This window comes from Thermobia domestica, chromosome 5 (assembly GCF_964235325.1).
Source record: "Thermobia domestica chromosome 5, izTheDome1.hap1.1, whole genome shotgun sequence".
NCBI lineage: Eukaryota > Metazoa > Arthropoda > Insecta > Zygentoma > Lepismatidae > Thermobia > Thermobia domestica.
In genome coordinates this window covers 282,166,660-282,193,539 of record NC_137458.1, presented here as the reverse complement: position 1 = coordinate 282,193,539, position 26,880 = coordinate 282,166,660, and the positions used below count along the sequence as shown (strand labels likewise).

At 36.4% G+C, this 26,880-nt stretch overlaps 1 protein-coding gene across 5 annotated transcripts in view; it reads right to left on the bottom strand.

Moving 5' to 3' along the window:
* Positions 1-20,531, bottom strand: part of LOC145686664 (uncharacterized) — a 176,495-nt gene extending 155,964 nt beyond the window's left edge. For 2 of the 5 annotated variants that reach the window (XM_081760158.1, XM_081760161.1), the window contains exon 1: positions 20,139-20,523. The gene's annotated coding sequence lies outside the window, so the exon portion shown is untranslated. Of the gene's footprint in view, positions 1-19,810; positions 19,963-20,138 lie in introns of those variants that run through there. The other 3 variants (XM_081760163.1, XM_081760162.1, XM_081760159.1) reach the window with 3 other exon arrangements.
* Positions 20,532-26,880: the final 6,349 nt, after the last annotated feature.

Genomic DNA, 26,880 nt, shown 5'->3' with positions numbered 1-26,880 from the left:
TTTTTTTTTTTTTTTTTTTTTGTGTGTGTGTGTGTGTGTGTGCGACGATGGGAATCTTGCCTGTACGCTTCGACAATGCAAACACTTTCGTCTCCTGAAGACCTAATGCACCACTTCCTTAGTAAGTTTGATTGTGATCCAAATGACATAACTGAATATCACTAGTGGGTCAATACCGACAGATAAGATGGTTTGAACTTCTTGTACCCCACGCACATACCACAAAATAGGCTATCTAAAACACCCGGAATGAACAATCAGTGTTAGAGCAGTTAATGGTATGTTGGATTTTAATGAAAATTATGACCTTGTTATTCAAAATGAAGCACAAGGATCCTATTAGACTCAGGGCCACTGTACAGTTCACCCAGTTGTGGCGTTATTACTAAAAGTCCAGGTGATGAGATGATGCATTACAAACAAGCAGTCATTGCTTTTTACTAGATGGACTTGATCACGATATTTCATTGGTATCCAAATCTAGTCAGAAATAGCTATTAAGGAGTAATTACCTTATGCTGAACATACGAATTATTTCAGCGATAGTTGTGCTGCGCGATACAAACACCTCGTCAATTTATGCCGTCACAAGGAAGATTTCGGGCTGATAACTTCTTGGTTACTCTTAGCCACACGTCATGGCAAATCTTGTTATAAAATTCGAGGCACAGTTAAGCGATTTATTTCAAAAGCTAGCCTTCAACGATTATTACAAGATCAAATTACATTCGTTGATAAAGTGTTTGCCTACTGTAGTGCATATATATATTGGTGGCATTATTTTTAATAAAATGGAAAAAAGGGACGTGGATCACATTCGTTGACACCTAAAGAAAGCCACGACTTATGCACACAAAACTATCACTGGCACAAGAGATTTTCATGGTGTTTCCACTATCCCAACATGAAGTTGGGTTGAAGAAAATGAGTCAGGATGAAAAATATTCTTCAGTTTTCAATTTTGGAACTGAAACCAGATGAGTCTGAAAATATTGTGTCTAAACTCTACACCGGCTGCTATGTTGCATGTGTCTATGGCGGAAAGTGGTTCATTGGTGTAATGAAAACATGTCATTAGTAGTGCAAGATTACCACTTATTTGGTGATCACGGATTTCCTGAATTTTCCAGTTTCTCCAGGTCATTATTTACAAATCTCCACGTCAATATTCAGGGTGATTCACGAGAAAGTGGAAATACTTCGGGTGCTGCTGGTATTGGTGATCCTAAGCAAAAAAAAGTTGAAATGAACGTAGGTCCAATTCTGAACGGTTTGCGAGCAACAGGTTGTTAACCATTTTGGACGTCTCCTTACAGAAAAGGATTTTTTACTCAGCATGTAATTGCCATTCTGGGAAGTGCTATAGCGCGTTCGACAGGAAATAACCTTTCGAATGGTGTATAGTATGGTACTCTAATGCAGATGAAATTATTATAGTATGGTACTCGAATGCAGATGAAATTATTATAAAGGGAAGTTTCTAAATTTGTCTCGAAAAATTTTCTCTTTTTTCGAATAATGTGCGAAAATGGATGGCAACATTGCCACCGAGGCAGACAAAACAATAGCACAGCGAAACCCGGTGTACGGCAAACATCGATTAAATGTTTTATGTCGTTATAGACGAGCCAGCAAGAAGTCTCCTGACAGCTCGCAGCGGCGTTGTGAGTATTCACGTGTCAAGGCGTTTTCGGTACATTTATAATGACAGTTTTCATAACGGTGTAAAACAGAGTGACAGTGGTTGGTACCACCAGTAACAAAGTAAGGGCTGCACTTTTTCTCTTCGCATGTGGACAGAAACTTCAGGAACCATCTCCTGATGGCTCCTCTATAGCTTTCATAGTGAATAAGAAAATCTGTCAGTTTAACACTCCATGATTAGCCCTTTCGGCCTAAGGAAGACAGATGACTAAGACAACTGAATAATAGAAGAATGCCCGGAATGTGAATGTAGGAGGAAAGGCGAGTACACCAAGAAAATAAACAGAAACGATGTTTTCCACCAAAAGTTACTTGGCCGGGGATCGAACCAAGGAACTTACGAACCAGAGATAAGTGCTCTTCCCCTGAACCTCGGGTCCCTTAAAAAAAAAAAAATATCAACATTGACAACAAACTGGTAATAAAAAATGTCCATTAGAAATCCTGGAAACCAACAGTAATAAGAAGCAGTTCGGAAGTGAATAATCATAATAAAATCGAAAAGAAGACACGCGCGTAATTAAAATTTGTAATCCACTACTAACACTAATAATAACGACGACGAATGTTTATGTTTATTGGAAACGACCAAACTGTACTTTACAAACAAAGGAACAGCTGTAGTTTACAGTAGAATTGAATTTTACCTGATTCAAAGGGCAAGAAAGTAGACTTTTACATGCTAATGAGAAGGATTTCTTTCCTTTTTTATTTTTTTTAATGATGTTAAAATTCTCTCTCCCCTTGATAACACTGGCACTGGGCAATGCAAAGAACGGACAAAGTGTGGTGACATGTGACAGCATTAGTACCTCGCTTATGCAGTAGTAGATTACAATTGCGGACAACGTTGATTCGTACAGAAAGTGGCGACACAGAGGAGTAGTACTATTCTCTTTAACAAGAGATCTGCAGTGTGTCGTGTTTGTCGAGTTGCGGGAAGGAAAATACCGCACACATTTATAGACGAAGACTTTGCGTACATGGATTTCATGCATGGCTATTGTAATAGGAGTGCAAACGCAGCTCCTCAGGAATACAGAAGACGATATTTCCAGCGCAGAATACCAGACCGGGAAGTCTTTACTACCGTGTTTCGTATCTTACGTGAAATGGGTTCATTTCCCACTCTGATGGTGTCATCATATCACGGTGTGACGCAAGCAGCTGAAGTACAAGAAAATATTGTCATGAGTGTAGAACGAAGCCCGACCACTAGCACAACACGGGTTGCGTCACGTCTCCATGATCCACAAGTAGTGTCTGGTGAACATTACGCCTGAATAGGCTGTATCCATTGCACCGGCAACAAGTTCAACATCTTCAACCGATTGATGAAGCACAAAGACTGCAATTTTGTCACTGGTTATTTCACAATATAAGAGTTGCTGTTGCACATTTTGTTTCCCGTCGAGTCTACGGTATCAATAATACGAAGACTATTTTCAAGTAAGATCCGATTGTCAATAGAAACAAAAAAAATGAAATCTTTAGTTTTACGTCCCACGGTTATGCCGGTTAGGCTAAAGGAGACGGTGATTATGAGAAATGAATGAAATGGTGGAAGGAAGAAAGTGGGAGGAAACGGGAGAACCCCGAGAAAACCCACGCACACGGTTTTTGTCCACCACAAAGTTCACATGGCGGGAGCAGGGTTTGAACCCGGGACCCCAAGCACCAGAGGTGAACGCTTCAATAGAAACAAAATTAGTACAGACCAGGGTTGGCAAAAACCATGGTTTTTATTTAAAAAACCAAAAAACCAATTTTTTTGGTTTAAACCAGTTTTTTTTTTTTTTTTTTTTTTTGTTTAAACCAGGTTTTTATGGTTTAAATAATTTCCTTTATATATTCATATCATATATGGACAGAAATAAGTTTGTTTCGCCTTGATGTTATTATGCAACAACCGGGTTATGGTGGAAGGGGTTACATAAGCTTAAAGCGGAATAAAAACCGCTTCTCGAGTTACATCCGAGAGAAATTGTCCTCCATTTGAACTCGGAACCAGGACTAATTGGCCACAAATGCGATACGTCTGCCGACTCACTCACGAAGGAATCCTGATTTTAAAAAAAAAAAAAAAAAAAAAAAAAAACCGTTGTACTGATCTTTACATGCTTCTTAATATAACTGTCAAGAGTCATTTCAGAAGGACAAAAAGATAAACAGTTGCACAAGTGAAACCATTACACATAATTACATATGAACAATTTCAAAGTACTACGGAGTACAGAAGAACTAATTTAGTTCAAGTTAGTTAACAACGACTTTTATTGGTCTAAATTAAAGAAATACACCGACTTAATCTGCATATCAATAAGAAAAGTGAATAAAAATACGAATTATTTGAGTCCACTTTGACTCAGACTCATTTATACACAAATATATACCAAAAATACTTATTTCACTAAATGCCTCTCGTAGGGTCTGTATGACTCCTCCCCCCCCCACACACACACACACACATACACACAAAAGTACGGCATTTTCGATGTATTTTATCAATAGTAAACATTGAAACGAAACAATATTTAGAATTTTTCTTCGATTGCAATTACATAACAATAATAACTACAAAAAATCACAAAATAAACATTTATAAACATAAAAAAAAAAAAAGTTGCTTCTGTAGTATAATCTTTTTGAGTAATGAATGGGGAATTCAGGTCTGAATATAATACGAATAATATACGGGAGTGAAATGTGATAACCCACAAATGTGTGTTCATCAAGATTTTACAAACACTTACACTTTTACGAACATTTTTTTGTTTTTTGGTTTAAACCAGTTGGTTTTCTTGAAAAAACCAGCTGGTTTAAACCTTGGTTTAAAGCAGCCAACCCTGGTACAGACAGTACCAACAAAATTAGTACCAACTTCCATATATTTTTGGTCATTTCCTCTGCACACATTAACCTACTTGTCTATATAATTACTATGTTTAAACATTTATCATAGCGCTCGACAAGTTTTTGTATGCCCATGTCGTAGAAATCACCCGCCTGTGACCGAAGAATAATATTCAACCGTTGGTTTCATTGCAGCTATTGGCTATGTTTGTTATTTTGTGTCCAAGCGTGCACGTGCGCTGTCTCCAAGCATGAGGTGACACCAGCTGCAGTCGTAGAGTTAATGTGTATGGTTTAGTGTTCGCAGTTGAAATCTCTCGTGAAACCGAGCATCCAGAAAGTGTGAAATACGGAATTGTTGAGTATTGTGCCTTTTGGTAGGTCCTAGGACTAGTTCTAAGGTTTGGGCGTGGAAATTTTTCTTCCAAGTTTATCGATCTTCGGCTTACTCTTTCAACTTCCATTTTCTTCTATTCTTCAAATAATCGATCAGTTGTCTTCATATTTCTCGCTTTCTTTCCATCTTTCCTTCTATGAGGGTATGAAGAAGACAATTTCTTTGCAAGATATGTCCAATCTAATTGGCCTTCTTTCGAAGGATGCTGGCTCAAAGTCTCCTCTTCTCTCCGATCAGTTTTAAAACATCTTCATTTATTATTCTTTCTGTCCATTTTACCTTCTCCATCTTCTCCCAATACCACATTTCGAAGCTCTCTAAATATTTCTTCTCTAACTTCCGTAATGTCCAAGTCTCTAAACCATACAGTCCAATACTTCACATATAGTACTTGACCAACTTCTTCCTTAGTCCAATATTAAGACTGCTAGATAATCTTTTCTTGTGAAATGCTTCTTTGGCTATGGCAATTCTTAACCTGATCTCTTTGGTACATTAAGTGTCTTTCGTCAAAATACTTTCCAGATATTTGAAATTATCGATGTCTTCAAGTTCTTTTTGTTATACCCTGACCTGTTAGGGCGCGTTTCTACGGAATATTCTCATGAATTTCAATTTTTCGATGTTAATTTCCATTCCATATAGCATTCCAGTGTTAACTATTTTGTCAATCATCTCCTGGTTTCGGTTGTGATTCAAATTAATGTCTGGTCCCGGTAGTGTCTTTTACGACCCGACCTATTTCTCAAACGTTCTCTTGACAAAAATAAATAAATAATAATAATAGATTTGGTAGCGCTTCTTATCTCCTGTATTTTTCCACGTGCACAGCCTGGTTTCTCTTTTCTTAAACCATATGTTCACCACCACCATATCACTTTGCCTAGAGAAGTTGATAAGTATTAGGCCTCGTGCGTTTCTTGTACCTAGTCCAAATTGTCCCATCACCTTATTCGCAGCTCTTTCTACTACGCTGTTGAAGTCTCCCATTATTATGGAGTTGCTCTTCCCTCCTGATGCAATATGTCACTAATCTCATCATATATTGTTTCTACTTCATTGTCATCATGGTCCGTTGTTGCCATATACACTTGTATTATCACAATATCCACAACTTTTGCTCTTAGTTTTACAATCAAGCGGTCACTGCAGCATTCCACTCTACTTACTCTTCTTACTATCGTTCTTCATTTCTATCGCGACACCATTCTCGGCGTTAACGTCATCCAAATACAATATTGTGTACTTTCTCGATACCATCTCACATTTTCCTGACCATTTCACTTTACAAGGAAAGTGTTAGCAAAGGAAATTCAATGCCAGATATATGAAGTGTATGGCCCGAATGCAATGAGCGACAGTAAGGTACGTAAATAGGTGTCATCGTTCAAGGACGAGCAGGACAATATTCATAATGAACAGCGATCCGGCCGACCTTCCGTAATTACAGACGAGTTGGTGCAAATAGTTGACGGTAAAATCCATGAAAACCAGCGTTTCCCAATTTTTACTGGAATTTACACACGTTTCACGGTCGGTCCTGCACACAATCGTTTCTGAAAACTTGGAAGTTCCAAAAACTGTGCGCGCGATGTGTTCCCAGACTGCTTACTAAGAGAACACAAGAAGACTAGACTGGCTTGTGCTTTGACCTTTTTCACCCTATACAATGAGGAAGCAGATCAACTGTTGGACCCTACTGTCACAGGGGGACCAAATATGGATGTCTCACATGACTCCACCATCGAAGCGATAATCAATGGAATGGCGTCACACATCTTCTGTCAAAGTGAAAGCTAAAAAGACAATGTATGTACGTAAGCTTATGGCTCCGTATTTTGGAATCGCCATCGTGTTCTGTCAGTCGAGTTTATATCACGAATAACAACTATCAACTCAGCTGCGTATCGCGCAACCTTGAAAAAGCTTCGTCTGCTGCTCAAACTCAAGAGTTAATCAGATCTTCATCTGTTCCCCTACTTGAAGTAGTTTCTCGCAGGTCAGAGGTTTGGTACCAATGAAGTGAAAATAATTGTTGATGATTGGCCTCGGTCACAGGCGGGTGATCTCTACGACGTGGGCATACAAAAACTTGTTGAACCCTATAATGAATCTTTAAACAAACATGGTGAAAAATAGCTTACTGTGTACAGAGGAAATAACCAAAAAATACATATGGTACTACTAGTTTTGTCTGTCTTTATAATCGGATCTTCCTTAAAAAACAAAGTAATTAATTATTATTTTAACCGTCGTAGAGCATTTAAAATGGTTTTATACTAGGGCCATTCCGCCGAAAATCGCATGATTTACCACAAATCGGTTGCACATCCTTTTTTAAAAATTTCGTAATTTGCACATATATTGGTACACGTTTTGTAAACACAATGGTACGATTCTAAATATCGGATTCCATTCCCAATATGGCATGTAGCAAATCATGAGAAAAATCAGGATTCCTGCGAAATACAATATTTCAAAAATCAAATTAAATCTTTGAGTTTTATGTCCCACGGTTATGCTGTGTGGGGTAAGGGAGACGGCGATGATGAGAAATGAATGAAATGGTTAAATGAAGAAAATGGGAGAACCCACGCACATGGTTATCCACCACAAAGCCCACTTGGTGTTAGATGGGATCACTGCTGAGGTGACTCTCAAAAGTGAAAAGGGGTGCAGATATGAGACAAACACTAATGGAAAGGTTATGAAGTGACCTTTACTGCAATGCTAAACATTTTTAGGATCCCAATTTCAAGTGCCTCAATTAATGCCACAAAGTCATAAAAGAGCATCAGCCGAATTTCCATTTTCAAGCCCAGAAAATTCTGCGAAACAGTTGAGCCAAAAAAAAAAAAAATCCTATATGGGCTTCACATTTGCACACAATGTACAGCTGGACGAAATATAACAGTCTCGATTTTATAAGGCATCAAATATGACCACAAATGGAATTTTGCCAATGTTTGCACTTGAATAGCTCTGGTAGGGAAGTGCGAAAATTGTGAACTCACCTGAACCCTAAATGACCTCATTACGGTTCATAATGTAATTACAATCTTAAAAAGAACAAACGGAGTTTTAGAGTTGGTAGGTACACAAACTCTAGCGTTGGAAAGTTAACGTACAAAATGATGTCAAGCCACAGGGCAATCGCATGTATTTCTTTCAGCTGTAACGCGTACAAAATGAAATGAAATCTTTAAGTTTTACGTCCCACGATTATGCCGGTTAGACTAAAGGAGACGGTGATGAGTGAAATGGTGGAATGAAGAAAGTGGGAGGAAATGGGAAAACCCACGAGCACGGTGTTTGTCCACCACAAAGTCCACACGGCGCAAGCTGGGATCGAACCAGGGACCCCAAGCACCGGAGGTGAACGCTCTACCACTGAGCCACCGCGCCCCCTGTAACGCGTACAATACGAGAAAGCAGAAGTAAATATGACTAGAATAGTAATTACTGTTACTAACAACGCATTAAAAAAAAAGCCAAGTCCTAATCGTTTGATCAGTCTTAATTACATGCACGGCATTGAAAATAAAACATCGCACTGCACGCACTTGCATGATGCTGCACTATCAGACCCCAGTTTAGTGCTGTGCTCTGCGATGAACAGTTGTATTTCACGAGACTTAAGAATGCATCGGAAAAATGAATAGACTAACTCCAGTGAGTGAATTAAATGAGGTTGGTCAATAGCTTTTACAATTAATAGGAAAAAATTATCCAAATTGTGCACGTATAAAAAAAAAAAAAAAAAGTTTGCCAAATATAATCATTTTTTGGCCAAGTGTGAAAATAACGGGTGATCATCTGAAAAGGAAGACAAGCCAATGGTAGAACTTATTCCTGGGTGTCTTTGTCCAACGTGCTACAAAGCAGTATTTCTTCGTGTAGATAATACAGAAACACTACGTGACCAACAGAATGTACCTGCAGAATCTAACCTACAAGAAGTAGATGAGGTATATTCTATAGTAGGCATATTACCAGTATCAAAAGTGACGAGACTTGGTGCTGAAAAACAGAAGGGTGCATTACGTAAAATGTATACTAGAAAGAAACTTGGTGGAATCATTTTCGGAAAGTGTGATTGTGGATAGAAGACAGAATTGTGTTAATCTATTGTGCAAAAAATATGATCTCCTTATTGAAGCACTTAAGAAAAAGTGCGCGCGTGCTACCAATGAAGGAAAAGCTAAAATTATTAGTTTATTGACAGAAAGTTGCCGAAGTCTAAAATTTGCGAAGAACTGGAGGTATCGAAATATCTTGTGTGAATTAGTAGGGAACTAACCAAGACACATGGTGTTCAAGATTTTAAGAAGAATGGACGAAAGCAGTTAAGTACGGAAGTAATAAAGGCCGTTTAAGACTTCTACCAGCTTGATGGAAACAGCAGAATTTTGGTTGGAAAAAGAACTGAATTTCAGTTAAAGTGAACGAAAGCAGACAAAAACAGTTGACTCTTTTGTACCTTGAAAGAACTGTACACTCATTTCAAGACTATGTGCTCAACAACACAAATAGGTTTCTTCAAAGTCTGTGCTTTGAGATCTAAATGGCGTGTCCTTACTGAGTTCGCAGGTCCACACAGTTTGCGTATGTGTTTACAATCAAAATGCCAAGCCTATGTTAGCTGACTTCCAAGACTTCGTAGAACTGATAATTTCTGATATACGTGGGTACGAGTGTCTGATTTATGTGTTCTAGCCAGGGTGGATTGATTTAAATCAGTCTGATTTAAATCACGATTTAAATCAAGATTTAAATCACTTGATTTTTTAAATAAAAATCGTTGATTTAAATCGAATTCCTAACTAAATTAATTTAAAATGAAAATAAATAAAATCCCGTTTCTGTTTTGTTATTTCGATTATGGAAGTTAATAATCATAATACAATGAGACTCAAATGTACAGTATAGTATGAAAACAAGTGGTATAGTATGAAAACAAGTGTCATGCAGAGGATGATTACGGAAAATCCCGTTTTGAACAGGTAACGGAGCAATCCTTCCTCCTTCTTTTCGTAAAATTAGGTTTGGGCTTTAAAATCGTTAACTATTCCAACGGGGAAATCACCATTGACATTTAAGACGAAAATTCTTTTTTGTGCGTGTCTGTTTGTTTGTCCTCAGATAATAGGGCGTATTTAGAGGGGTCCTATCCCCTTTTTTTTTTTTTGTTAATTTTATAACTTTAGGCGAAATTTATGTATTTCATGCCACAAGCTGGTTCTGAGTTTTTAAAAATAGACCCCTGCCAAATATCCCCCTGTGAAAAAAAAAGTGTCTTTTTGATAAACGTTGCTGTACTTTTTCCTTAATGCTTGACCTTTTAAATTATATCACCTATTTTTAGGTGATATGGTAGAATCTTCATTATTCAATTTAAAAAGTACCAATAAGGCATTTTACTTCGTTTTCTGTAAAGCTGGAGGCATTTTAGAACACGTTACATATGCTTTCACGCAGGGTTGGCTGGTTTAAACCATGCAAAAAACGAAAAATGTTTGTAAAAGTGTAAGTTTTCGTAAAATCTTCAACACACACATTAGTGGGTTATCGCATGTCACTCCCGCATATTATTCCTATTATATTCAAATTTAAATTCCCCATTCATTACTCAAAGAAATTAGCCCTATACTACAAAAGCAACTTTTTTGTAAGGTTATGAATGTTTCTTTTGTCATTTTTTTAATAGTTTGTTATTATTGTTATGCAATTGCAATCAAAGGAAAATTCTAAATATTGTATCGTTTTAGTAATGTTTACTATTGATAATATACATCAAAATATCGTACTTTGGGGAAGGGGGGTCATACAAACCCCCCGAGAGGCATTTACTGAAATCAGAAATATCTTTGGTATCTATTTATGTATAAATGGGTCAGAGCCAAAGTCGACTCAAATAATTCTTATTTTTATTCACTTTTCTTACTGGTATGAAAATTACGTCGTTGTATTTCTTTAACTTGGACTAATCAAAGTCGTAGTGAACTAATTTGGAATAAATTAGTTCTGTACTCTGCAGTATTTTGAAACTGTCCATATGTAATTCTGTATAATGGTTTCAATTGTGCAACTGTTTATCTTTTTGTCCTTCTGAAATGACTCTTGACAATTAGACAATTATATTAAAAGTATGTAAAGATCAGTACAACGTATCAGGAGTCCTTCGTGAGTGAGTCGGCAGACGTATCGCATTTGTGGCCAATTAGTCAAGTTTTCAAGTTCAAATGGAGGACAATTTGTTTCGGGTGTAAGAGACGAGAAACGGTTTGGACTCCGCTTTAAGCTTATGTGATCCGTTCCAGCACAACCCGGTTGTTGCATAATAACACCAAAGTGAAACAAACTTATTTCTGTTCATATGTGATATAAATACATAGAGTAAATTATTTAATTAAAAAAAAACTGGTTTAAACCAAAAAAACAGGTTTAAACAAAAAAAAACGATTTTTTTCAATAAAAACCATGGTTTTTACCTACCCTGCCACGCCTTTCTGCGTTGAGGCATAGTGTGTGATGATGTCATAAATTTAAAAAGATATTTTTTGTTATGGGTATTATTATTATTATTATTTGGCGGGTTATATTTTGCATTCAGAAGACTGAAATTTTGCACACTCGTTCAGTGCACCCCTTAATAATTTTCAGATGTTTTCAGATCTCTGCGTGGAAACAGCGGGGTCCAGAGGGGCAAAAATGTTTAAAAAAGGATATTTTTAACAAAAAATAGCTTTTTTCGTGATTTTCCCGTCTCAGATGAAGACATATGAATGGTACCGTTTGAAAGGCTGTTCTATTCTGAAGAAAATGATGTACGTACTATGCTCCTAGGATAAATAGGGATGTCTCAGGAAACTGTTACCTGAGATCCTGTTTTATACGGAAATCTGGGGTATTTGGGGAATATTATTTTTCACGGGCTTACTTTTGCACCTGTAAGATTGAAATTTTGCACATTTACTCAGTGCACCCCTCAGTATTTTTCAGATTTGTTTCAGATCTCTGCCTTAAAACAGGGGAAGGGGGCCACAGAGGTATTTTTTTTAAAGACATTTTTAACAGAAAATTCTTTTTTTCGTGATTTACCCGCCCCAAATACATGATGGAGACATTTGAAGGGTACTGTTTGAAAATTTGTTTTATTCTGAAGAGAATAATGTACAAATCATGATCTTAGAATAAATAGAGATGTCTGAGGAAATTTTTATATTAAATCCGGGTCATCTGGGGAATGTTCTCTCATCTGGGGGTCATTGTGGGAATGTTCTTAGCTCATTGTTAAATAGTTTCCTCACTCTTACTACTCAAAAGAGAAGCTTGAAATTTTGTACACACATTTAGTACACCCCTTAGCATTTCCCAGTTGATTTTGAGATCCGTGCTGTAACACAGGGGTATCCAGAGAGGACCAAATTAAAAAAAAAAGTTTTAAAAAATGCCGATTACTCTCAAAATTTCCCGCTTCAGGGACATGATAAGGAAATGTGAATGCTACCGTTTCAAAAGCTGTTCTATTCTAAAGAGAGTGATGCATGTACCATGATCCCAGGATAAATAGGGATGGTGATGTAGCTGCTTGACTGAAAGTCTATAATTTACCTTTAAAAAGAGCCATAATTTAAAAGAGTTAAGAACCATTGTTTGGGATTGATATAGGTTAACGATTTATTAAAAAAATCATGATTTTTTTCCACCCTGGTTCTAGCTATCCTGGTGTAGAAATTATTGATGACATGCTTAATATTGAAATGAATGAAACTTCAATGTTGGGTGAGTACATACAGGCCCACCTTAAACATTGTTTTGAGTTCCAGAGAATTCATTAAAAGTCTCCTACAGAAATTCTTAGTCCTCAAATAGCATAACTATACATCAAAAGCTTTGCATATTTAAACAGACTGCATATTTGCAGAAATGTAAAGCCAACCTCAATGGTACTGACTGCATACTATTGGCTGATTTTGCAGAAAAGTACACGTTCGTAATTCAATATGAGATACAAAGTTATCACTGCGTAAATTCTCAAGCTACTTGACATTCTTTTATGTATCATTATATGTTACACGGTACATTAGTCAGTCACAGTTGCGGAATATGCATTTCAGATGCAACTCAAACTGTCTACTGAAGATTATGGTCACAAAAATGATTTATTTTTTGTGGTGGGGCAGATGCCTAGCACAAAAACAAACGAAGCTACTGAACTTATCATCATGAATCTGACTTTAGTCTCTCTACTGAGTGGAATTTTTTGCATCTGCTCACGCCAAAGGATCGTGCGACGGTGTAGGTAGTACAATCAAACTGGAAGCGACAAGAACATAAACAAACCAGATCACGATAGCTCAAGATTTGTTTAACTTTTGTGAACTCAATATCACGGGAATCTACTAAATACTTATGTCCACGGAAGTTGTACAAGCTAATGCTCTATCTTCGAGAGAAGATTGGTCAAATGCAAAACCGTACCACACCAAACAACAAAACACTGTGATGATATAGATCAATTAAAAAAAATCATCGGAAGAGATCTAACCACCTTCCAAAAATTAACTATGAAGATGTACAGACATCAATGCCCATGGAATTCCACTGTTCTGATTTTCACATCCAGGACTTCGTTGCATGTGCTCATGATCGCCAGTGGTAGACAGCAATAATTGAAGCTGGCAATCTGGAGCATAATGATTTGTACGTTCGGTTCTTTAAACCAGTGGGACTACGATCATCATTTGCGAAGTCAACTGATGCATCCTGTGTAGTTTTGTCACATTTTTTAAGAATATTTACACCTTTGGAAGTGGCAACACTCACAGGACGAAGCTATCGTACTACAGAAAATTGCGCAACGAAATTTCTCCGTTACAAATTCACCGCTGTTAGACTACTACATGTGCTTGTTAGGACTTATTTTTGTTCATGCTTTGTTAGTAACATGGTTATTTACTGTCCTAGTCATATTTACTTCCATTTTCACGTATTGTGTTATAGCTGAAACAAGTACATGCCATTACACTGTATCTTTACATCATTTTATACCTTAACTTTGATCGACTGAGGTTCAGTAAGGATGTCAGCATCGAGGCTATTTGTCCTCGTCATGATCAACGAGAGTGCCTTCAATAAGATTTAAAAACGAATATAGTAAAATATGGAAAAAATGCTGCAAATTAGAAATAAAATCATAAGAAATAAACAATAAATATACGAAAATAACAAATATATAAAAATAAATAGTAACGGTAACAATAGAGAAAATATATAAATTTAACAATAAATATTACAAATAAAACAACAAATATTACCGTTTGAGCCGAACCTTACCACGTGGACCGACTACCGTCCACTCAGTATCCATCAGCTTGTCTTCCACCATGTCAGATTTCATAGAAACTACAGGTGACTTATGAACAGGCGTGGAGTTAGCTCTTTTCCGGGAAGAACAGTATCATTGAGCTGGCATATATACTGACTAAATTTTAGGCCGGTCATGTAAGGTGAGTTGCCGAAAACCATATCTAAAAGAAACACATGGGGTTTTGGGATATCTGCCAGCAGATGCGACTGGGGTCTTAATTTCTGAACTTTTCTCGGAAACTACATCAGTTTCGGTACCACTAATAGAAATATGGGGTTTTGGGGCATTCGCACGTTAATGCAATTGGGGTCAAGATTTCTGGTCTTTAATCGGGAACCAAGACCTGTTTGGGTACAAATGACGGACGTCTAGGTTGCCACAGATCTACAAGAAATAGCTACAACAGTAGCAAAAGGCACAGAAATCGAGGAAGGGATGCTTTCCTTTAAGCAACGCTTAGCATCGACATCTTGAGACCAAGCAGAATGCTCGCCCTTGCAGTTGACACGAAAGAGCTTAATCGCTGTACAGGGCTCCACATCATGAATACCCTGGCCACAATTCGCACATCGCACAGAGAGCAGCGCTCGCATTACACAACGTGTTGGTGTATCCAAAGTGTTGACATTTCAAGCAACGCAGGGGACTGAGAATATAGCAACGGACCTTAAATCGATAATAACCAGCTTTCACGTAGTCTGGAAGTGTAGGTAAACTGAAAGTAAGAATTAGTGACTGAGTAGCAACGAGTTAAACTGACTTGTTAATTTTGATGCGAGCTACCTCTACAAGATGATAGTCCGCCAGCTGTGATTTAATTTCTTCCTCCGTGGTATTTATAAGGTCCCAACATATCATTCCGCGAGAGACATTCAGTAGACGACGGGGTTCTACCAACATGTTCACTAGTCCAATGATAGTGAATATAAGCAGCTTCGCTGTTTGCTTCTCGTCGACCGTTTCCATCTGTAAAGTGCCATTCCGTAATTTCTTGACATCTTTAACCCTACGTTATAAATAATAACTTTATTAATAAGAAACGGGAACTAGCCCTTAATAGCACTCGGCCGGCCGGGATGGGTGCACCTCAAATGGAGGAAGAGTTCCATGGACCATCCAGTTTCCAAGACTCCTCCAAACCATTTAGGACACCACTCTATTCGGTTTTGATGGATGCACATGTGCTTTACTCTTCCTTCCCACGGCTCCGTGTCCAAGTGTCTTCCAAATCACAAATCCAATTATCGGAAACGGCCGTAGGGAGAAAGCAGTCCACATCCGAGGTTTATCTTTGTACTTTGCTCGATCGCAGGTTTTAAATGCCGGGTGATCGGCCCGGCACAACCTCCAACCTAGAAGACCAGTGGCTGATTGCTGTTCCGAAGAACTGGGCAGTGGAGGCGCCGAATCCCGACGCCGGGATATGTTAACTTTGCAACCAGCTGTTTTTTCTTAATCAATAAAACCAACTGGTTTAAACCAAAAAAATTAATAAAAAAAAACTAAAAATGCTTTAAATCACGTGAACTGCATGCTGACGTTTCCACGTATCAAACCATCTGCATTAGTTTTATCATCTTTTCATCTTTTAATCAAGGCGTCCCATGTTCAATTCTCGGTCGAACAACCCTTCTTACAAGTGTAAACCAAGTAGTGGTTCGGATGTCACTTTAAGCGAAAGTCTTCTTGATAACTTCGGTATTACATAAGGATGTTAAGCCTCAATATACGAAACGAAACCAAGTTATACATTTCTGCTTGCCTGAATGCCTACTGTTTCATAAAGAAGCCGAAGTCGCTTAAATATATTGATAGAAACTGGCAACATTTATCGCTGCCTACGTATCTTCCAACATTAGCTTGGATGGGACTTTCTTTTACTTTTATTAAATAATATCTACATACTAAATTTGTAATTTAATACCTCAGTTTCAGCGTACTGATTAAAAACTTTACGTGCCAAAGCAATACCGAGATCTTCCTGTTAATGCTATGCATTTAAAGTAATAACAGGATTTTCCCAATGGCTAAGGCGGGAGTTTCCCGATTTATATATAATTCTGTATAATAGTTTCACTTCTGCAACTATCTTTTTGTCCTTCTGAAATAACTCTTGACAATTATATTAAGAAGTATGTAAAAATCAGTACAACGTATTTTTATCAGGAATCCTTCGTGATGAGTCGGCTCATCGCACTTGTGGCCAATTAGTCCCGATTTCGAGTCTAAAGAGAGAACAATTTCTCGCAGACTTAAGCCGAGAAGCGGTTTGGATTCCGCTTTGAGCTTATGCGACCCCTTCCAGCATAACCCCGTTGTTGCATAATAACAACACGGCGAAACAAACTTATTTCTGCCCATAAGTAATATAAAAACATAAAGCAAATTATTTAAACCAAGAAACCTGGTTAAAACAAAAATAATAATAATAATAATAATAATAATAATAATAATAATAATAATAATGAAATGAAATCTTTGAGTTTTACGTCCTACGGTTATGCCGGTTAGGCTCAAGGAGACGATGATGATGAGTAATGAATTAATTGGTGGAATGAAGAAAGTGGGAGGAAACGGGAGAACCCCGAGAAAACCCACGCACACGGTGTTTGTCCACCACAAAGTTCACATGGCGGGGGCTGGGATCGAACCCGGGACCCCAAGCAAAAAAAAAAAAAAAGTGTTGCCAATCCTGTTTGCAACGTTACAGTTTGTATACGCTACTTACCAGCTCAAAAACTCCGGTTTTTCATCGTAAGTGCATTATGAACTAAAGGCCACTGTGCGATTTTTGATGGAATGAACCACTAGTGAAACTGAAATGAATGATACCTTTCAGTTGAACGTCCTACGATAATAACTTTTAGGATAAGGGAAACGGATGATTAATGCAAGTGAATAATGGAAGAATTGATGAAATGAGACTGTAGGGGGAAATTGGAGCAGGCAGTGTTGAATTCTCTGTAAATTTTAGAAAATATAGTATACTTGACCTTACCATGAACCTTATTATCATTACTACTATTATACTATCAAGTTGCTGTTCAAATAGTTTATCACTTGTATTTCTAACTTGACAATGCAGAGGTCACGGTGGCTCAGTGATAAAGCGCTCAACCTGTGGTGCGAGGAGTCCCTGCACCGATTCCCGACCATGCGAGTCTGTGATGGTCAATATCGTGTCCCTGCGACCTCGATACCAAAATATTTCTCATTTCACCCTCTCCGTTTCTCATTATAGTCCGTCTTCTTTAGCCTAAAGATATAATCGTTGACAACACTAGCGCCAGAATGTACCAAAAGCATTCATCAGAAACTATTGCAGTGTTCTGTCATATTACAATGTGCATTGTCTTATTATATTTTATTGTAGTTTCTCAGTGCAAAATTAATAATTTATGTTAGTAAACATCTTATTTATTTGAATTGGATCAAATTACAACTTACCTCAAATTGGGAACTACCCGAATTAAAGCTTACTACAGACCGGTAGTCTGTCAGAAACGACAATACGGACCTGATATGACCAACTAAACGCTATGTAACACGTTAAACCTGCAAACTTGTGCTCCTTACAGCTGTATCAGTATCACCAAGAAAGGAGCAAAGGCAGAGTAGGCCTATCTCCAAAATGTCAAGGCTCAAAAACGTTAATATTTTGTTATTTCTTAACAGGAAATTCACCTTTACTTCTTAAAAATTGTTTCCGAAGAAGTTGCAATCCTTGGTGTGGATTCACTTCAGGAAGGCTTTATCAGTTTGCGAATAAATACATCGTCCGGACGTATACATGCCATAAAATCTACAGTGAAAACACACACACACACACATACAAACAGTGCTAGGTGGCCACTGGAAAGCATGAATACCATCTAACCGAGTTCGTGGAGGGGGGGGGGGGGAGCGAAATTGGTGGGTCCGCGTGGTAGCGCCAAGATGCCTCAGCGACGGTAGACATACGTCTAAACAGAAAATGTTGCTAAAAACACACTACGTCAGATTAGTTATTTCCAGCCTTACCACATTTTCTATCCGAGGAAGAGCTGGCGTGGTAAAGGGAATAAATATCAAATGAAAATAGAAATAAATGTCAAGTGAAAATACAAATATCAGACCTATCATATGCAATTATCATCTTGGAATACGAACAACTAATCCCCTCAATACACTTTTGTGTCTAATGTGAGCATGTATCCACTGAAAATAGAGCGTTGGTTTACTTTTGGTACACCATACTTTGAAAAATTTACAGGTAAAATTCAGTACTTTGTCTGAAAAGACATACTTATGAAAAGCAAAGTTATGCAGACGATACAATTAAATAGGTACTCACCTCACCGTAACGCCTACGCCCTGCCCCTGTTAGTTAGCATTCGTCCCTTCTAGTGGCAACCTAGCACAGGTTGGTTTGTGTTTTTGCACTAGTTCTTATAGACCATTTCATACATTTGGACGCCGTATTTATACGCAAATCGTATATGAATTGTAGTTTTTGAACAATCACTTCTAATAGCCCCCTTGAATTTTATCTATGTCAAGTGAGATATTTTCATGTCGTCCAGCACAAATCATTTAGGAGAAAATAAGAAGGAAATATGATTTCTTAACAAATCTTTTGAGTCTTGTGCCAAAAGTAAACCTGCACGGAAAATAAAGGCGATGTTTAGATGAAAGGGTCGAGAGTAGGTAAAAATAGAAGATTCAGAGGAGAAATAAGTTGATGTAAGGACCTGTAATTAATTTGTATCATTTAAGAATGATATCGTACAAGTAGAAAACGCAAAATGCTTATCGGTACCGCACATACGAGAATATTAACACAAATATGCAAGTTGTTAGATCTAACGTAACCTAAAATAACCTAGAATTAAGAGAAATAAGCATTTTTCGAAAATAAGGCCGGACCCTACTAACATATAGGGCATTCAACTTTGTATGAAGTAGAACTATACGAAAATCTCTAATTCACCATTTCTTTCCTACGAATTTTTTTACTTTTTCATACTTCTGGACCTACTCTCCGGCACTGCATCCGAAAAAAAAAAAATACGAAATAACAGAAGACGTTATTATACTACATACCAATTAATAGCCGTTATAAATCTATTTGCATATTTTATCAACCTTCATAATAATAATATGAAAGAGAAAAACTTTCAAGTATCCAAATATTTGGAAAGGAAAAGTAGCGCGAGAATCTGTCAAACTACCGGTAAATCACGTATTTTAGAATTCGCTATTTATATATTATTAAAATTGCTAATAATTGTTATAGTTTTATTTAGTGGTTAAAAGATAACATCTTACTAAACAATTATAATCAGAAAATAATTATTATATTCACCAACATTGATGAAAATGTCAAAAACTCAAATCGGATGTTCTCACATAATACACATATCACGTTAATATTTGAATGCCTAATGTCTTAATTTTATTAATTTCATTTTTAAGTTCTTTCTTTCTGATTTAAAATGTCTTACCCTACTTCATCCTTCCTTTACCGAATTCTTCGAATTATTTCGCATAACGTCACCAGCTAAGGTGTTTGACCTGTGAATTAGAATTCGAGGGCAGTCATGTTCGGTGCCAACCCAATTACACCCGCTTCTATTCGGTCAGGTCACGAATTATTCAATAATCATATTCAAAAACATAATTCTATACATATCTCTAATATCTAGTATGTAATTATTACTAATTTCATTACTTAAAGATCAATAATATAACAGTAAAGCGCAAATATTGATTTCCTTAATCGTGAATCATAAGATTATTAATTGCTATTAAGTTCATCGTCCATTTACTTACATCACAACAGCCTAAAAAAGCGTAGCTTATCCCCTACATCAAGTTCCTTTAAATGGCAATTTTCTTCAACGGGGATATGTCAAGTCTGTAACTCTTCGATAGATTTTATTACCGGTGTCAAAATAATTCACTTGGAACACAGTTATAAGTCAATTCCAACCGCAAATACAATATAAGAAACATTTTCACAACACTACTTCAGCCATCACAACGTGCCGTTGACGTTTCAATATTGCCAGTACTGTTAGCGTCATTTACATTTTTCACATTTAAAACACTAGTGAAGTGAACGAACAATGAATATATTCTTTTGTTATTTCTTTCTTTCTACTACCAATACCTTGTTCTAATCCTCAATAACTTACTGAAACCCTAGTACTGAGTGTAAACTATACAATAGATCAGATATATTTACATACTGCTCTAAGCGTTATTCTTAGAGTAGTGACGTCACCGAAAATGCAATATAGATACTTTTTATTAATATTCAAATACAACCTTATAAGGTAATTTTACGCGAACAATTAAATTAGAGGTGTAAGTAGACATTTTAGAAGTACCTATATGTAAAAATGCGGTCCGGGTAATAAGAAATTATTTCATTTAACGTGGGACCTTTCTCAGTACTGGTTTGCGTCAACCAAACACAAATATTCGATATCATATACTAATTCGGCGGTATGCCCTAAGTGAATTGTATTTATTTATTACCTGAGAAAATATACCATCCATAAATATGTTCACAGATTTACCACCAAAATTGATTTTTTCAACGACAGAAGTTTCAAGTACCGTAACTCATTAGCAATTCTAGCAAATATATTTCCTAGCAATAAATAATCATTATCATTATAGGTATTCTGCCACTATTGGCAGGTCACTTGCCTGAACTGAGTTCCCATACTCCACGGTCTTCCGCTAACTTCTTTGTCTTCTTCTGTTTTTATATTGTCCATCAATTGTAGCCTCTTTCGTCCTCTCCCTCTCTTTCCTGCCACCGTATCCTTCAGCACGTCACTCAGATGCAATTTCTTCTTAGCTAATGTCCAACTAGTTTCTCTCCCTCTTCTTAAATAATATCTAAGATTGTTCTTTTCTCCCCCGCAATTTCTAACACTTTCTCATTCGTTTTCTGCTCGATTCAGCTAATTCTCTCCATTCTTCTCCACACCCACATTTCGAAAGCTTGCAGTAGTATTTCATCATTATTGCGTAATGTCCATGTTTCTGCCCCATACAATACAATACATCACTTGAAGCATTTTATAAGTCTTTTTTCTCAACTCTTTATTTAAGGTCCCACAAAACTATTTTCTCTCTCCTAAAACATTCTTTGTCATTCCTGCCCTTGCTTTTATTTCATATTCGCACTTCATATCATCACTAATAACACTACCCAGGTATCGAAAACCCAGGTATGTTCTATTTCTCCCCTCCTACTTATATTTGACACAGATCGCTTCATTCCAATCATCGTATGTTTTGTCTTTTTAACGTCCCATATTCTTCACATCCCCTCCTCAAGGTTTTTTTTCTCTTTTTAATTTATTTTTATTTATTTATTTATTTGCTCCAGACACAAGACGAAGCTCTTAACGATTACAAATAGGACACCTTCGTACGAATTAGGACTATACGAAAAATCTCAAATTCATTACTTCTTTCCTCTAAATTTTACGTATTTTTTTATGTTTCTCGACCAACTCTATCTGCTCGACCGACTCTCGACCTACATCTTATTGATTTTCTTTTCAGATTCTGTAACAAGTGTTATATCATATGCAAACCGTATAAATCTAATTATTCTACTTCCTACCAAAATGCCGCCTTCCCACTAACGTGGTTAGCTTTTTAAATCTGGGAGGGTCAGATGAATCAAAATCAAAATCTTCTTCCCGGCGAAAGTTATATATACAAAGTATAGCTATATATATAGTTTTTTTTTAAAAAAAATATTTGACTAAAATCTGGTGGGACGCGTCCCCCTGACCACACCGCTAACGACTCCCGTAGTCTTCCTTACTTAAGCTCTTTTCCACTACCTCTTCTAGATAAATATTAAATATTGTTGGCAGGAAATAGCATTCCTGTTGAACTCCCTTTCCAACTTCACTCTCCTCTGTCACTTCCTCCCCTATTCTGAAACTTACTTGTTGGTTTCTATATGTTTCTTGTGAGTCTTCGATCTTTCCATTGTAACCCAACCTTCTTTAGAACTTCCAACAACAGTTCCCAATTCACGCGGTCAAAAGCCTTTTCTAGATCAACAAATACAACATACACCTCTTTCCTTCTTTCTATAAACCCTTCACCGATCACCATTAATAATACAATTGCATATTTTGTACCCTTACCTCTCTTGAACTTGAACTGTTCCTCCTGAACTTTTTATTTGTTCTTCCATACAGCTTTCCGTTCAGAATTCGAAGTAAAACTTTTGGTGCGTGAGATATGAGATTAATATTTCTATAATCCTCACATCCCTCTGGGTTCGATTTCTTAGCCATCGGTATCAGATCGTCTTTAAGAAGTCTTTCGGCCATTCTCCTGTTTCCTATATTTCATTGCAGAGTCGGAACATTTTTTGTTGCCCTTGTCTTCTATATTCTCAATGAATTCGATTGGTATATTATCTACCCCAGTTGCCTTTCCATTTGTAATCTCGGATATAGCTTTTACAAACTCATCCCGAAGAATACTCAATCTTATATCATCATTGCCTACTTCATTTTCTACTTTAACATTTAGGCCACACGATCTATCCAAGTCCTCAATGTGTTGTTTTCATCTACCTAAGATTTCATTTTTTCACTGACTACCTTTGCATTCTTATTTTCTACTACCATCGTAATACCTCCTTGTTTCCTCCGAAGTTCCGTTGATTTCACCTCCTTGTATATTTCCTCATTATTTCCCAACTGTTTCTAATTCAATATGTCCTCGCATTTTCTTTAGTAAAATTCTTCCCTTGCTCTGCCTGTTTCCCTTCGTAACTCGTTGTTTAACTTACCGTACATCTTTCTTCTTTCTTCTGTATCAACCTGTTTCCATGTCTTCCTTCACCTCATTTTCCGCAAAATCTGTTCTGTAACTCATGGTTTCTTAGCAGTTTTGTGTCGCGGTGAGCTACTACTTCTTCTGCAGCCTGTTGTATGGAAAGGGGATACGAAACATCGCCGCCCAAAATCTCGCTTGGCCAAGACCTTGCGAGATGAAACTTTTTCATAAAATTTACCCAATGAGTTTCTTAAAATGCAATTCCGTATTACAAATAATAATAATAATAATAATAATAATAATAATAATAATAATAATAATAATAATAATAATAATAATAATAATAATAATAATAATAATAATAGTAGTAGTAGTAGTAGTAGTAGTAGTAGTAGTAGTAGTAATAGGTTTTGGCGAGACTAGGGCCGTGTCCAAAAGATACAAGTGTGCATTCGAAGTACGCTTATTTCCGGAACTGACGTCACCTAGTGTGCGTCAAAAGGCCCAAGTTCACAAGTCTGCGAGTGCATAGTACGTAGTGTGCGAGGATGTACACTACGTTAGCACACTTGCGTACTTAAGATGGGAGTTCTTCGTACTAGGAACAACAATAATGTCAAAGAGACTTAATAAAATTTTAAAAGACATATTTTTAATATTTTTTTTTTTTTGAGGTGAATATATTTGTGGGCTGATCTAATAATAATTTACTTGATAAATATACAAATTAGTGATTTTACAAGTGGAATATAAAAATGTTACGCAAATAACAAACGTATTTACCTTACGTTCTTTGAGTATGCAATGGCATTTAAAATAGTATAGGGAAAGTAACCAAATAGTTTGTTTAATAATGCTATAAATTCATTTGTGTTTAAATATTACATGGTTTATGTAGCTTAATTGAAATAATTATACTATCGGTAATGGAGCTATTTGCACGTAAATAACAAATTTTAATGGCATGTGAATTAAAATGTTAAGCTCCATCATAGAATAATGAATACCTAGATTATTCATTTCTCTATACCTACAGCTACAAATATTAATTCGTAGGTAGATAGGCCTAATTTTCTGGTTTTGATTCTAAACAAATTCCTTTCAAAGCTACCATATTTCCTTGCACTTAAGAGACTGTAATATACCAATTACCATACATTTTGCATTTTTGACAGCTGCCAAAAAGTGAAATACGGATCAAAAATTTCTTTATCCACATTTATCAAGGATTTCACAAATTCCTCTTGGTAAGCCTTTACTTTGGCCATTTCATTTTTCTCTTCAATTCAGGGATTTGATCTTTAGGTTCCGGTTTTGAGAACTTGCCTGTTAGCTCATATATATATATATATATATATATATATATATATATATATATATATATATATATATATATATATATATATATATATATATATATATATATATATATATATATATAAAGCTAGTAACTAGGTTCCTTTCTATACCAAAGTTTAATATTTAATTCACATATTATTGCTGAGCGAGCTTCAGCGAGTGAAGGCAGGTTAGAGGCTCGCAGGGGACGACGTTCTTTTCAGTCTTGGTTACGAATCGGTTCATTGAACGATTCATTGAATGAAATGGCCAAAGTAAAGACTTGCCTTCCTTTTAATTTATGTAATCCCATTACTGTACCCATTATAAATTGATTATGAACAAATAATTTCTCCCGTATAGTTGAACGATGAGAGCCATTGCATACTGTATTTTTTCATAAAACCGTCCCTTAATTTTCATAAAATTCTTATCAGATTGATAGTAGCTTTTTATATTATATTTGGACGAGGGGATTTGTTTCGTTACTGAGTAACCAACCAGCATCCATCATGTGAAGCATATAGGAGCGGGTACATTTCAAGAAAGATGTAGGGCGCCGAAAGCATAGTGAAGTGCACGCAAATGTCGAAGTGTATACAATGTACAGAAGTGTATACAATGTATACAATGTACAGAAGTGTATACAATGTATACAATGTACAGAAGTGTATACAATGTATACAATGTACAGAAGTGTATACAATGTATACAATGTACAGAAGTGTATACAATGTATACAATGTACAGAAGTGTATACAATGTATACAATGTACAGTAATCTTATATTTTTTAAACATATTATTTTAATTAGGGTTATCCACCAAGAGTACACATGATCCTTATAAATTGGTATTTCATAGTGACATAATAGCATTTTCCTGTAAATTTTGTTCAACTCCACCATTTCTTTCCTTGGCATCCTTGTAAGTGTTAACTTTTGGTGTTGATTAAGAACATGGAGGCACTATTTTGAAGATTTACGGGTAAAATCTATATATTCACAAAAAAGAGTAACATATAAGGAACTTCAACATTAGCACAATATGGTAGAAACAGTCTAATCAGTGTGCCTTAACTGAAGCAATACAGTAGAACGACAACAAGTAAAGTGTCATTGTTGTGTATCTACCGTACATAAAGGAAATATACTCAATATGAACTCTCTCCCAAAGTAGTTTTGATCCACATTATTGTAAATAGAGCTCCCCTCGGTACCTACGGTGCTCTAACGGTCTTGCAAATTGCCTACCTTCACCTGCAATAAAATTGCTAAGCTACTTCGCAACAGTGTCATCAGCGCCTTAACCACCAGTGCTACTTTTCTTCCGGGGGGATTAATAAATATTCCTTCGCGCAAGCATGCCTAATAAAATAGAACATCGCCAATAGTTTATGGTTTTTATGCTGATAAATATTTGCAGATACTGCAATGCTGAAGCTCTTGGCATACATGAAAGAAACTCTTAAGTCATTTTATGGTTACCCCATATTGTCAATCTGTACGATATATTAATCTTTAATTTAACTGGAAAGTCATTCATCTAAAAAAAAAAAAAAAAAAAGCATGTTAATTTTTTCTAGTACTCGGAATTCTCCCTTCTTTTGTTATCAATGTTCAACATTCCACCACGATGAGGCGCTGTAAACAAGTGTGGATCAAAAGCTAATTTGACGAAGTGTACACTATTTAGTGTGCACTCCATTTGTAGACTTCGAGTGTGCATCCTCGAAGTGTGCACTATGCGCTTTTGGACAGGTTTCGGAAAGACGAGATTTTTGTCCGCGAGATTTTCGCCGCGAGCTTTCATATCCAAACCTATGCAAAGTTTAATATGCTCTCATCGTGTGTTGCCACCGCACTTATCCTTTACTCGTTTGAGTATTTTTCAACGAAAAGACCTCTTACTTAATCGTTTTTCAACTTTACATATTCTATATCTTGTAACCTACTTTTTTTCTGTCTATATTTTTCAGTTGAATACCCACTTCCACTAGCACAAGGTTATGATCAGAGAAAATGTCGGCACCGGGAAGGGTCTTCGCGTTCTTCAAGTTGTTCTAATACCTGTCCTGAATCATAACATAGTCTATCTTATATCTCCGGTCGTCTATGGAGGATTTCCATGTACGTGTCAATGTACTAGGAACAAGAGTTACTAGTAAAGAAAATGTACAATGATCACACAATTTTGCTTGTATAGGTACAAAGAAACAAAGGATTTGTAAGTTACGAGGGCTTCAACTCAAGTTCAGCTGATTATTTCAATTATCTGCAACATAAAGCAATACATAATAGTTGCCAGAAAAAAAAACAGACATTTGAAAAAATACATGAAAAACAACGATATTTTTTATTGAAAAAAGTCAAAGAAAAAGTGTTTTTTTTTTTTACAACACCAGTTTA